At 34.1% G+C, this 13,343-nt stretch overlaps 1 pseudogene; it reads left to right on the plus strand.

The window, feature by feature from the left end:
* The first annotated feature begins 11,715 nt into the window (after nucleotides 1–11,715).
* LOC121223334 (ribulose bisphosphate carboxylase large chain-like) lies at nucleotides 11,716–13,343 on the plus strand (annotated as a pseudogene).

Below are 13,343 nucleotides of genomic sequence, written 5' to 3' on the forward strand. Positions count from 1 at the left end.
TATCTAGATACAAATTCAGAGATATCATGTTTCATTTTCGGCCACCAGTACATCTTTTTCAAATTATTATACATTTTATTACTCTTCAGATGCACGAACATAATACCATTATGAGCTTCGTGCAAAATCTTCTGTATAAGCTATGAATTCTTTGGTACATAGACTCTGCCCCGAAATAATAAACAATTATCAAGTCCAATTTGAAATTCTGAATCAGAAGTTAATTCATATTGTACTCGTTTAACCTGTAACTCATCATCATTTTTCTGAGCTTCACAAATCTGTTGTAGAGACGTCGGTTTAGCTTTTAACTCAGCCAAAATTGAACCATCATCAGACAATGACAATTGGGTAATCATTACTCATAAAGCAAACAGAGATTTTCTGCTCAGAGCATCTACAACTACATTGGCTTTTCCCGAATGATAATTAATAACCAGATCATAGTCTTTTAACAATTCAGGCCATCTCCGTTGTCTTAGATTGAAATATTTTTGCGACATCGGGTACTTTAAACTTTTATGATCGATGAATATATGACATTTTTCACCAAACAAGTAATGTCGCCATATTTTTAGCGCAAAGACAATAGCTGCCAATTCTAAATCATGTATCGGATAATTCTTTTCATGTGATTTAAGCTGTCTAGAGGCATAAGCTATTACTTTACCCTCTTGTATCAGAACACAGCCTCAACCATTTAATGATGCATCACTATAAATTACAAATTCCTTACCCGATTCAGGCTGAATTAGAACTAGTTCTTTGGTCAACAGGGCTTTCAACCGATCAAAGCTTTATTGGCATTTATCATTCCATTCAAACTTCACATCTTTCTGTAGTAGCCTTGTCATCGGCAAAGTTATCATAGAAAACCCTTGTACAAATCTACGATAATAACCAGTTAGCCCCAGAAAACTTCTAACTTTGGACACATTTTTTGGTGGTTTCCAGTTAACAATTGCTGAAATTTTATTCAGATCCACCCTGATGCCTTTAGCAGATACTATATATCCTAGAAAACAAACTTCCCGAAACCAAAATTCACATTTGTTAAATTTGGCATACAGTTGTTTATCATGCAGAGTTTGCAAAACAATTCTCAAATGGTCAGCATATTCGTTTTTATCTCGAGAATATACCAAGATGTCATTAATAAATACCACAACAAATCTATCCAGATACGGTCTAAAGATTCTATTCATTAAATCCATAAATACCGCCGAGGCATTAATCAAGCCAAATGGCATCACAAGAAATTCATAGTGTCCGTACCTGGTTCAGAAAGTTGTTTTCGGCACATTTGATTCTTTTACCCGAAGCTGATCATAACCAGAACCGAGATTTATCTTCGAAAACACTGTGACACCTTTTAACTGATCAAATAAGTCATCAATATGAGACAGTGGATACTTGTTCTTAATTGTGACTATGTTGAGTTGTTTGTAATCAATACATAACCTCAGGGACCAATCTTTCTTCTTTACAAATAAAATTGGTGCACCCCAAGGTGATGAACTAGATCGAGTAAAACCCCTGTTAGCCAATTCTGTAAGGGCCATTCTATGCGGTGCTATAGATATTGGTGTTGTCCCCGAAACAAGATCTATAGAAAATTCCACTTCTCTATCCGATGCTAATCTAGGTAACTCTTCTAGAAACACATCAGGATACTCACAGACTACTAGTACTTCTTTAATCTTCAACTCAAATACTTTAGTGTCCAACACAAAAGCAAGATAAGCATCATACGCCTTTCTAATGTATTTCAGTGCGGACATGGTTGATATCACATTAGACAATCCATCTAATTTATCAGATTCAATACAAAGCATTTCACCATCCTAAAATTTCAACACAATATGCTTCTGTTTACAATTAACCACGGCATTATGCTTAGTCAACCAATCCATTACCAGAATCACATCAAATTCATCAAATGGCAACAAAATTAAGTCAGCCGAAAAACAGTAACCACGTATCATTAAAGGGCAATTCTTGGAAATTTTATCCACCATCATATACTGGCCTAGGGGGTTTGAAACTTTAACCACGAATTCAATGGACTCAACAGGCAAATTTTTATTAAACACTAAATTTGTGCAAATATATAAGTATGTTAAACTAGGATCAATTAAAGCAATAATATCAGTATCAAGAAGATAAAAAGTACCAGTAATCACATCAGGTGCAGAGGTATCCTCACGTGCCCGAATAGCATATATCCTGGTTGGTGCTCATGCTTCAGGTTTAATAGTTGAGTCTTTGAACGTATCTCGGCTACCACTCACATTACCAGGGTTACGAGGTGGTCTACCTCTCGAGGCGGGGTTGCTTGGCCTTGAAGTCTATACAATATTTTTTTCAGGTTTTTCCGGGCAGTCTCTGAGATAGTGGTGAAATGAACCACATCTAAAACATGCTTCGCTTTTCATGCGGCACTATCCAAAATAAAATTTATTACAGTGTTTGCATCGGGGTTTAGAATTTTTTAACACTACATACACTTGCTATAGATGTAGCCTGAGATCTTGGATTGGGGCGTTGAATACCTCTATCTCTCCCAAAGTACCCTACAGAAATGGTAGAACGGTCATGATATTTTTTTTGATTTCTTTGAGGTCGACTAATATGACTTCCTGGTAAATCCTTTACTTGAAGTTCTGTTTTCCCTCTCATCTTGTCTCTTTTCTTTACTCAGTTCTTCAGCTTTAAGAGCTCGATCGACCAGTACAACAAAGTATTTTAATTCAGACCTTCTTCAAACTGCATACACACTGCGATTTCAGTCGAGATACACTCTCTAGCATATTTACTCAGTCTGACAAATTCCCGTTCATACTCAGATACAATCATACAACCCTGTTTAAGTTCCAAGAATTCTTTCCATTTCTGATCAAGAAACCTCTGGCTAATAAATTTTTTTTGAATTCAATCTGGAAAAATTCTCATGTAATCTGTTCTTTTGGCACAAAAGAAATTAAGGTGTTCCACCACTGGTAAGTTGAGTCTTTTAACATAGACATAGCATATTTCAGGTGTTGGCACCATTTTTTTCATAAAAACGGGGTCGACTTGGATTTGAAAATGAAAAGAAAAAAAATGGGAGTCGCCACAATCCTTTTTTGATAATGTGTGATCGGATCACCTTGAAAAGTGGTTGTTTTTAATAAACGATTTGATTTTATTAAAACAACGATTTTAGTCCACGAAATTCAGAAAAACGGGTTCGGGAGTCGGTTACATACGATGAAGGATTAGCACCCTCGTAACTCCCAAAATTGGTACCGAATTGATTGTTTAATATCTTAGTGTCGAGAATTTGAAATGATTTTAAAATACAATCCTTTGAAAAGAAAATTTGAATGAAATAAATTGGATGATGAGACTCACTTATTTCAAAGAAATAAATTGCCGCACTCAGTAAGTTAGAGTGCAACATTTTAAATCCTCAAAATTAAGTCTATCTTTTGATTTTCAAAACCTATGCATTTTAAGAAGGGTATTTGGTTATTTGGGTCAAATGAAAAATCAAAACCCAGTAAGTTAGGGTTCAATTTCCCAAAATTCCTAAATACCGCATATTGTCTTTATTTTTAGAAGAATCCTCATCTCGAGAAAATAACATGTCATATCCAATGCATTAGGACACAACGTATCGAATTCTCGAGAATGAGCTTTTATTTATATGTTTTGATTAAAGCATATCCTCGATTATTTAGATTCAACGAGGAAAATTGGAACCCAATACGTTAGGGCTCAATCTTTTCGAAGATCCCAAATGCCGAGTATTGCGTCATTTTTGAAAACTTTTTGAATGAAAATGCTCTTGGTATTTGAATGATATTGAACGTAATCTTTTGAACAAATAAAACAATGAAATAATAACGTACAATGCGAAATGGTGATTCGTAAATTAGAATTTACATTAATGAATAATGAATAATGAATAATGAATAATCAATAAATAAATTTAAACAAGCATAGCAATAATTATCTCAACCATATATCATACAAATACCAACATTGGCAAGTAATAGAAGACTAATTGAAACCAAGTAAATTTACATAAACACTAATGAAATATACAAATTTAAACATAATTTAAGAAATAAGTATAATATATGAATTAAAATTTTAAAATAAATTTAAATAAATTAACAATATTAAAATAAGTTGAAATAAATTAAAAATGTTAAAATATTTGAAACAGATAAAATATCTATATAATAATATGAAATTAACAATAGATTATGTATGTATGGATAATGAAAATAATTTAATATGAAATATGTACGCATATAATATTATTATATAATAGCATTATAAAAAATATTTACAAATCTAAAAATATGTAATGAGTGAATTTAGAAGAAATATATTATGGAATAAAATATTTAAAAAAATGTATATAAAACATATTGAATTTACATGAAAATATATATAAAAATATAGAAATTTAGATAATGATATATAATAAATTTTGAACAATAGAACATGGTAAATTTATAATATAATAATGAAAGATTCAAAATAGTAATATATTATAATATTGAAATAGTATTGATAATAAAATTAAAAATATATTAAACTTAAACAAAAAAAGAGTTAAATTTTAAAATAAATATATCAAAAAATAAAAATGTAAACAGCATAAAAAATCAAGTACATTAAATTAAATAAGTATGGGCAAAATTGTATTAAATTCGAAATAAAAGGGAAAAAATGAAAATAAAGCAGAATTGAGGACCAAAAAAGGCACGCGCGAATAACATGGGGGCTAAATAGGAAAATATCCTCAACTCCAAAACGCCGCGTTTCAGCATGGACCAAATTGAAACAAGCAATGAAATATATGGCAAAATTTAAGAAACCTAAAAGGATCAATTTAAACATGTTACAAAATCTGGGGACCAATTGTGAAAATAAACCATTGAAACAAAACGTGCGAATCCTTCCCCCGGGTCGGGTCACCGCGCGGATCAGATGCTGATACGGCACCGTTTTGGAGCCACTGAATCTAGCCCCAAACGGTGCCGTTTGGAACACTTATAAATGCCTCTTAAAACCCTAAAAACCTAATAGTCAAAGGACCCTTCCCTCTACTCTCAACCGCCTCGCTAACCCGGTAACTCTCCACTATCAACTCCAATTTGGAATGGAGCTAGCAGAGGTTCTGACGTCGTGCCGAGGTAAGCCCTTTTCTTCCCTTTCCTCTCTACTTTCTTATTAGTAATATTAGATTTTAAAAAATGAATCGAAAAGGAAAAAAATAATCAAAAGAGAACAACCGATTACCTCTTTTCAATATTTTTGGTTTTTGTATTTAATCTCTATGTATTGATATTGTGTAAAAAAGGGAGCCTTTTACATTATTTGCCTTAGCTCTTTATAGCCAAAATTACAAAATAAAATAAAATAAATGATCTGTTATTGCCATGTTTTCATTTTCTATTTTCTTTTTCTTTTTCGTTACTGGTTGTTGCTCTGTTGGTGTTGTTTGTTTCTGTTGCAGGTGTGGCGTACGGAGGGTGGACGTGGCATGTACGGAGGTGCGCGTGGCTGGGGAGAACGGCGCTGGAGCTAGGGCTGAATGCCTAGGGTTTCTGCTTCTGAATTTGTTTTGGGCATAGGATCGGGTTTAGTTTTAGTTTTTTTTAGGATCGGGTTTAGTTTTAGTTTTTTTTTAAATTGTAATTGGGCTGTGTAAATGGACATTTGGGCTAAACTTAAATATTTTGTTTTTCTTTTATTTTTTATTTGGTTTAACAAAATGGGCCGGGCAAATTGGCCTATTACATTAGGCATTCAGCGGATGTACAAGATAATTCATCCAGAACTTTGATAGTATTTTTTAGCCAAAATTCAGCCCTTTCTGGATCATCATCAGCTGTAGATCTAAACTCTTCAGCACCATATTTACGGATTTTATCAACAGGTAGGTTACCGATCCTAATAAATTCTGTACATTGTGGTATATCAGGAATCGATTGAGGAATAGGAGGGGGTGGAGGAGGTTGTACAGTTGGATTTATTCTTACAAATTCTATAAACCATTCATTCATCATTTGGAAGAAGGCTTCTTTAGCCTCTCTTCCTCAGCCCTTAGATACGGGCTTTCTACTACTGGAGGCTGCTCTTTGAACTGAAGCTTGAGCATTGCTCTTAGCTTCTTCAGATTCATCTCGGTTGGATGATATTAATATATGAAAAACATGTTTAAAATGGTCAGAAGATATCACACTATCACAGGTTATATAATGACATGTATAACTAGAACCATATACGCTACGTTATTCCGAGAATTGGCTAAATCGTAGCTCTGATACCAATAAATGTAACACCCTTAACCTATATCCGTCTCCAGAATAGGGTTACGAGGCATTACTGAAAATTTACAGATCAAATAAAGACATTTTATATCACTTCACATTCATGTGAGAAATTAATCATATATTACGCATATTGTCCCTTATATGAACCCTCGAGGCCCAAAACATACATTAGATACAAGTCGAAACTCAATCAGAAACTCAAAGAATTTTTCGTAAAATCTCAAAAATTTTCCAAACTGCAGGGGACACACGCCCGTGTGGTCAGGCCGTGTGGCTCACTCGGTCAAGGGACACACCCATGTCTCAGGCCGTGTGAATATTCAAAATAGGGTACACGGCCATGTCCATACCCATGTAACTCTCTGACTTAGGTTACAAGGCCAAGTCACACGCCTGTGTGCTAAGCCGTGTGAATATATTAATTTTCATTAATTAGGTGCAGGGGTCACACGCTCGTATACCAGGCCGTGTGAAAATACCCGAGCATTCTATTTTGAGTTTTTAAAATGCAGGGGACACACGACCATGTCATACGCCCATGTTCTGGGCTGTGTGTCACACACAGCTGAGACACACGCCCAAGTCTCGACCCGTGTGGACAAAATAAGGCCATTTCTAAGCCCTATTTCTCACCCAATCTTGTATTCCACCTACATTAACACTTAAACACATTCCCAATCAAATACAAGACATATTAACCAAGCCAAAACCAAGTCATATGCATGATATTTTCATCACTTGTATTCATATACTCAATCTTACCTAATTGATCAAATTCACATATATACATATTTTACTAAATATGTTAAGGCTATATATATACATCTCAAAATGCACCAAACTTAAGCCATTCAAATGACTATTATCAACCAAACACATCTATATGCCAACATTGCCCAAGATAACCTATACATGCCATTATGCAAAATTTGATTTAATATTTATACCGAAAAAAAGTGGTTGATAATGTGATGTGGCTCCGACCAGCTTCCAACCTTAACGAGCTTCCGTATAACTATAAAACAAAGGAAATAAAACACAGTAAGCATATAATGCTGAGTAAGTTCGTATAACAGAAAATTTACTTAACATATATTTTCACTTAAGGTAAGTATACAAAAATACATCTAAAGCAATTTAGCAATTAGCCTAACACACATAATCTCATCAAACATGTTAGTTATGTATTTCATGTGAATAACCAGAATAAAGATGAGCTCATCAAATATCATGTTGCCATATGTTTTCAATTATATACGGGTAATAATTCATTTAGAGTTCATTTTAACTTATATTAGAATTTCACTCGTTGAATCATTTGAAATCTCGATGGATACATGGGTTGTACACACAAAGTGTACAATTCTGTAAATCCGTCAATTCATATTCAGAAATGCTTTTACGAACATATAAACAGAAAGCTCTCTCTCTCAAGCTATATAACGGGAAGCTCATGTGAGCCATTTAATGGGAAGCCTACCCGGGCAATATAACGGGAAGCTCACAAAGAGCCTATAATGGGTAGCTCCAAAAAGAAATTAACGGGTAGCCCTGAAGAGAAATTAATCAGGAAGCACCGGATAGCCATATAACAGGAAGTTCAAGCGAGCAATATCAAGAAGCTCACAAAGAGCCTATACAAGAAGCTCATAAGAGCAGCGGTGTGCCCACAACACATGTAAGATCACGATTGATCGGGATTCTCCAAAGAGCTATTATCGGGAAGCTCACAAGAACCATATAACGGAAAGCTTGAGAGGGCTTATAATGGGACGCTCTTTCGAGCTATGGTATGTCTGCAACATATTCAGGATCATAACCAATTGAGAATCCTGTATCCAATCGAATTTCATTTGTTCAAACGAGACTTAATATTTGTCAAGTATTTCCAGATATGTAATCAAATTTCATATACATGGCCATTACACAATTCACATACATATCATACAATTCAAGCATATAATTTCACAATTAAGTTCCACGAACTTACCTCGACAATTGTTCGTGAATTGTAATATACTAATCCAATATTTTTTTCTTTTCCACAATCTAGCTCTGTATTTGGTCTATCTAGATCTATACGAGTAAATTTAACTCAATTTAATACAATTCACATTCAATTCAGTCCATTTCACATCTTAGGAAAAATTATCATTTTGCCCCTATACTTTTAATTAATTACGATTTCATCCCTAGGCTTGGAAAATGAAATTCATGCAACTTAATCCTTATTCCAAGCCTAGCCGATTTTCATATATCACAATAGCAGTCCATGTATTTCAAAAAAATCAAAATTTTTCCATGAATTTTACATCTTTTCAATTTAGCCCCTAAATAATGTTTTCATCAAAATTCCTTTAACAAAAGTTGTTTATCTATCAACAACCTTTCGTTTTCTACCATGAAACTTCATAATTCATGCATACTCATCCATTGAAAGACTCTCGTCCTTTGATAACTCTACAAATTAATTCCCGAGATAGCTAAATTAAGCTATTACAATCTCGAAAATGTAAAAATCATTAAAAACGGGACAAGAAAACATGCCTAATCAAGCCAAATAAGTTTGCTTGGGTTCTCTTCTCTTAGCTAGGGTTTCTATCAAAAAAATTTGGGAAAGATGATGAAAAAAATGATATTTTTATTATTTAATCAATTATCATTTTTTATTATTTCTACTTTCCACTTTCATCCTTTTAATTAATTAAATTTCCATGGATGAATCATCATACTTAGCTACTAACTCCTCTTAATGGTCTATTTGTCATATAAGGACCTCTAATGTTGAATTCCATAGCTAATTTTTCCTTTTCGCTACTAGAATTCAACTTTTGCACTTTGTGCAATTTGGTCCTTTCCATTAAATTAAACATGAAATCAGGAAAAATTTCTTTATGAAATTTTGGTACGATATTTCTATCAACATGTTGACCATGAAATAATATTAAAATAAATTTTCGTTCGAACTCAGATTTGTGGTCCCTAAACCACTATTCTGATTTCACTGAAAACGGGCTGTTACAATATGCATATATAGTCAATGTTCTAGCCACATTGCCTTTATTTCCCCAATATAAAAGAATAATGATGACACCTACTCAATTTACTAAGCGTAACTTGGATCGCTTCCTTGAAATTTTCACACCATAACACTAACTATCTGTAATGTATAAAAAGATTGGGTGAGCTTAAACAAGCTCAGTGAATGATTGAAAAGGTCACCAAATAAACATGATAACATGCGTTAAATGAAAACATCTAAAACACAATTACAAACATGTTTGACTAGTGTAACATATTAAAATATTCATGCATTAATTGCCAACATTTCTAGCTCTGTATTTACATAATAAATAGGCATATATCACATTTCATAATATTACATTCAACGATAAATTGCCACTACTAGTTCAATCTGGTTTGAAAAAGGTTGTTACTGGGAAAAAGCCTGAGAATCTAAATAAAACAGAATGGGAAGAGCTTGATGAAAAGGCTTTGTCTGTAATCCAGTTGTGCCTCGCGAATACGGTATTACAGGAGGTATTGATGGAGAAGACCTCATCTGCCTTGTGGAAAAGGTTAGAAACTCTTTATGCAACTAAGTCTCTGGCTAACCGTTTAGTGTTGAAACAACGTCTATTTACGTTTCACATGAACGAATGTGAGCTTCTTAGAGATCCCATCAGTCAATTCATTACTCTTTTAAATGATTTAAAGAACGTTGAGGTTCATATTGATGATGAAGATCAAGCTATGTTATTATTGTGCTCTTTACCCCCTTCATACAAGTCTTTCAGGGAGACTCTATTTTATGGCAGAGACAAACTCTCGTTCGAAGATGTGAAGGGTCATTGTCGAGTTTAAGAAATTTCAAACCTTGTTGCTGCCATATCTGAATGGGTTGATTTATGAAAATTGAACTAGCTCTGATACCATTTGTTAGAGATTAACCCGATAAAGCAAGGAACAAGTAAAAATAGCAGAAGAAATTGAGAAATTGAACACACAAATTTAACATGAAAAAACTCCTGCAAAGTGGATAAAAAATCACGAGCAAAGATAATTTTACTATAATGGCAAAAGAAACGAAGAGTACAAAAAGATGGAGATAAAACTAAACCCCGAAAACCTGAAAACAAAGAACACTCAAAACGTAAACACAAAATTCTCTAAATGTGTTATGAATTCTAATATCTAATGGGTGTATTTTCTAATGCTGTAAAAGAGCCTATTTATAGGCTAAATTCATATGTCAAATAATAATAAAATAATCTAAACTAATTAGTGTTTGATTGAAATAAATAAACAGAGTTTAACTAGAAGATTATTTTTCAAATTTGACTGAAATAGGAGCTTTACTTAACAAATCTCCACCTTGACTCATATTTTTAAGACGCCATCTTTGCCAAAGGTCACCACGAGCCTATCTTGAACTATGCAGAGAATTAACTGAGTCGAATCTGTGCTTAGAAACTAGAAGACTTCTAGCCTTCTACTTGTACACTGCCAAATCAAAACTAACTGGGTCTGATTTTCACGAACACAGTGACCTAACTTTTCAAAATCTGAATCCAAAAGAGAACCTCTCTTCAACGAAATGGTCATATATTTTTCTCTTCTATGACCAAGTTGGCTCCTCTTCAAACGAGTTGACTTCGACTCTGTAACGGACGAAGGACGTCCGATTTCACCAGTCACTGTAGAACTTTTCAGAATATAAAGACTGCCAGTTCTTTTACCTTTTAACAAAACAAGAGCTCCACGAAATACTTTAATGTCGTTTGACTCGATGTTGATTCTGTATCCTTTCAAGTCCAAAATACTCAAGGAGATGAGATTCTTTCGTAAATCAGGTACATACCTAACATCTGAGAGTGTCCTAATCGTCCAATCGTGTATCCTAACTTTAACAATACCAATACTAATTACCTTACTAGATGAATCGTTTCCTATGTGCACAACTCCACCTTCAACCGAACTGTATGTGGAGAACCATTCTCTATAATTACGCCTGTTTTCACATCTAGGATTTACATATACAACATATATTACTGTCAAGGGTGAATTTCTTATTATTGAGCTTATAATATATAATATATAATATATAATTTATATTAGATGTTAGAATATTAATTCTATTATATATTTATCTATTCTATTATATATATTCTAATATATATTAGTATTAGAATTTATTTATATATTTTATTAATTTATTTATATATTTTATTTCTAATATATTATAATATTATATTAATATTATTTTTATATTATTTATCTATTTCTATTTTATTTATTTCATTTGCATTTAGAATTTGGATTCAAAAAAAAAAGTAAGGAATTAGAAACTTGAAAAACACGGATCGGATTGCGCCATACATATGAAAGAATATAGAATAATGATGTATTTGGTGAATCAAATACCATGGTCTAATAAGGAACCTTTCGGATTCGTTGATAATTTTTTGAAAGATTTCTTCGAAAAGGTTTCATTAACTCCTCATTTATATCGAGTAGACCTTGTTGTTGCGAGAATTCTTAATTCATGAGTTGTAGGGAGGGACTTATGTCACCACAAATAGAGACTAAAGCAAGTGTTGGATTCAAAGTTGGTGTTAAAGAGTATAAATTGACTTATTATACTCCTGAATATGCAGTCAAAGATACTGATATCTTGGAAGCCTTCCGAGTAACTCCTCAACCAGGAGTCCCGCCTGAGGAAGTAAGGGCCGCGATAGCTGTTGAATCTTTTACTGGTACATGGACAACCGTGTGGACCGATGGGCTTACCAGCCTTGATCGTTACAAAGGGCGATGCTACCACATTGAGCCCGTTCCTAGAGAAGAAGATCAATATATATGTTATGTAGCTTACCCTTTAGACATTTTTGAAGAAGGTTTTGTTACTAACATGTTTACTTCCATTGTGGGTAATTTATTTGGGTTCAAAGCCCTGCGCGCTCTACGTCTAGAGGATCTGCGAATCCCTATTGCTTATATTAAAACTTTCCAAGGCCCGCCTCATGGCATCCAGGTTGAAAGAGATAAATTGAACAAGTATGGTCGCCCCCTATTGGGATGTATTATTAAACCTAAATTGGGGTTATCCGCTAAGAACTACGGTAGAGCAGTTTATGAATGTCTACGTGGCGGGCTTGATTTTACAAAAGATGGTGAGCATGTGAACTCCTAACCATTTATGCGCTGGAGAGATCGTTTCTTATTTTGTGCCGAAGCAATTTATAAATCACAGGCTGAAACAGGTGAAATCAAAGGGCATTACTTGAATGCTACTGTAGGTACATGTGAAGAAATTATCAAAAGGGTCGTGTGTGCTAGAGAATTGGGAGTTCCTACTGTAATGCACGACTACTTAATAGGTGGGTTCACTGCAAATACTAGCTTGGCTCATTATTGTCGAGATAATGGTTTACTTCTTCACATCCATCGCGCAATGCACGTAGTTATTGATAGACAGAAGAATCATGGTATGCACTTTCGTGTACTAGCTAAAGCTTTACGTATGTCTGGTGGAGATCGTATTCACGCTGGTACAGTAGTAGGTAAACTTGAAGGAGAAAAGGACATAACTTTGGGCTTTGTTGATTTACTACGTGATGATTTTATTGAAAAAGATCGAAGCCGTGGTATTTATTTCACTCAAGATTAGGTTTCTATGCCAGGTGTTCTGCCTGTAGCTTCGGAGGGTATTCACGTTTGGCATATGCCTGCTTTGATCGAGATCTTTGGAGATGATTCCGTACTACAATTCGGTGGAGGAACTTTAGGACACCCTTGGGGAAATGCACCGGGTGCCGTAGCTAATCGAGTAGATTTAGAAGCATGTGTACAAGCTCGTAATGAGGGACGTGACCTTGCCTGCGAAGGTAATGAAATTATTCGCGAGGCTAGCAAATGGAGTCCTGAACTAACTGCTGCTTGTGAAGTATGGAAGGCGATCAAATTTGAATTCGACGCGGTGGATAAATTAGATAAACCAGCTTGATA

The sequence above is a fragment of the Gossypium hirsutum genome, chromosome D11 (genome assembly GCF_007990345.1).
Source record: "Gossypium hirsutum isolate 1008001.06 chromosome D11, Gossypium_hirsutum_v2.1, whole genome shotgun sequence".
Classification (NCBI taxonomy): Eukaryota; Viridiplantae; Streptophyta; class Magnoliopsida; order Malvales; family Malvaceae; genus Gossypium; species Gossypium hirsutum.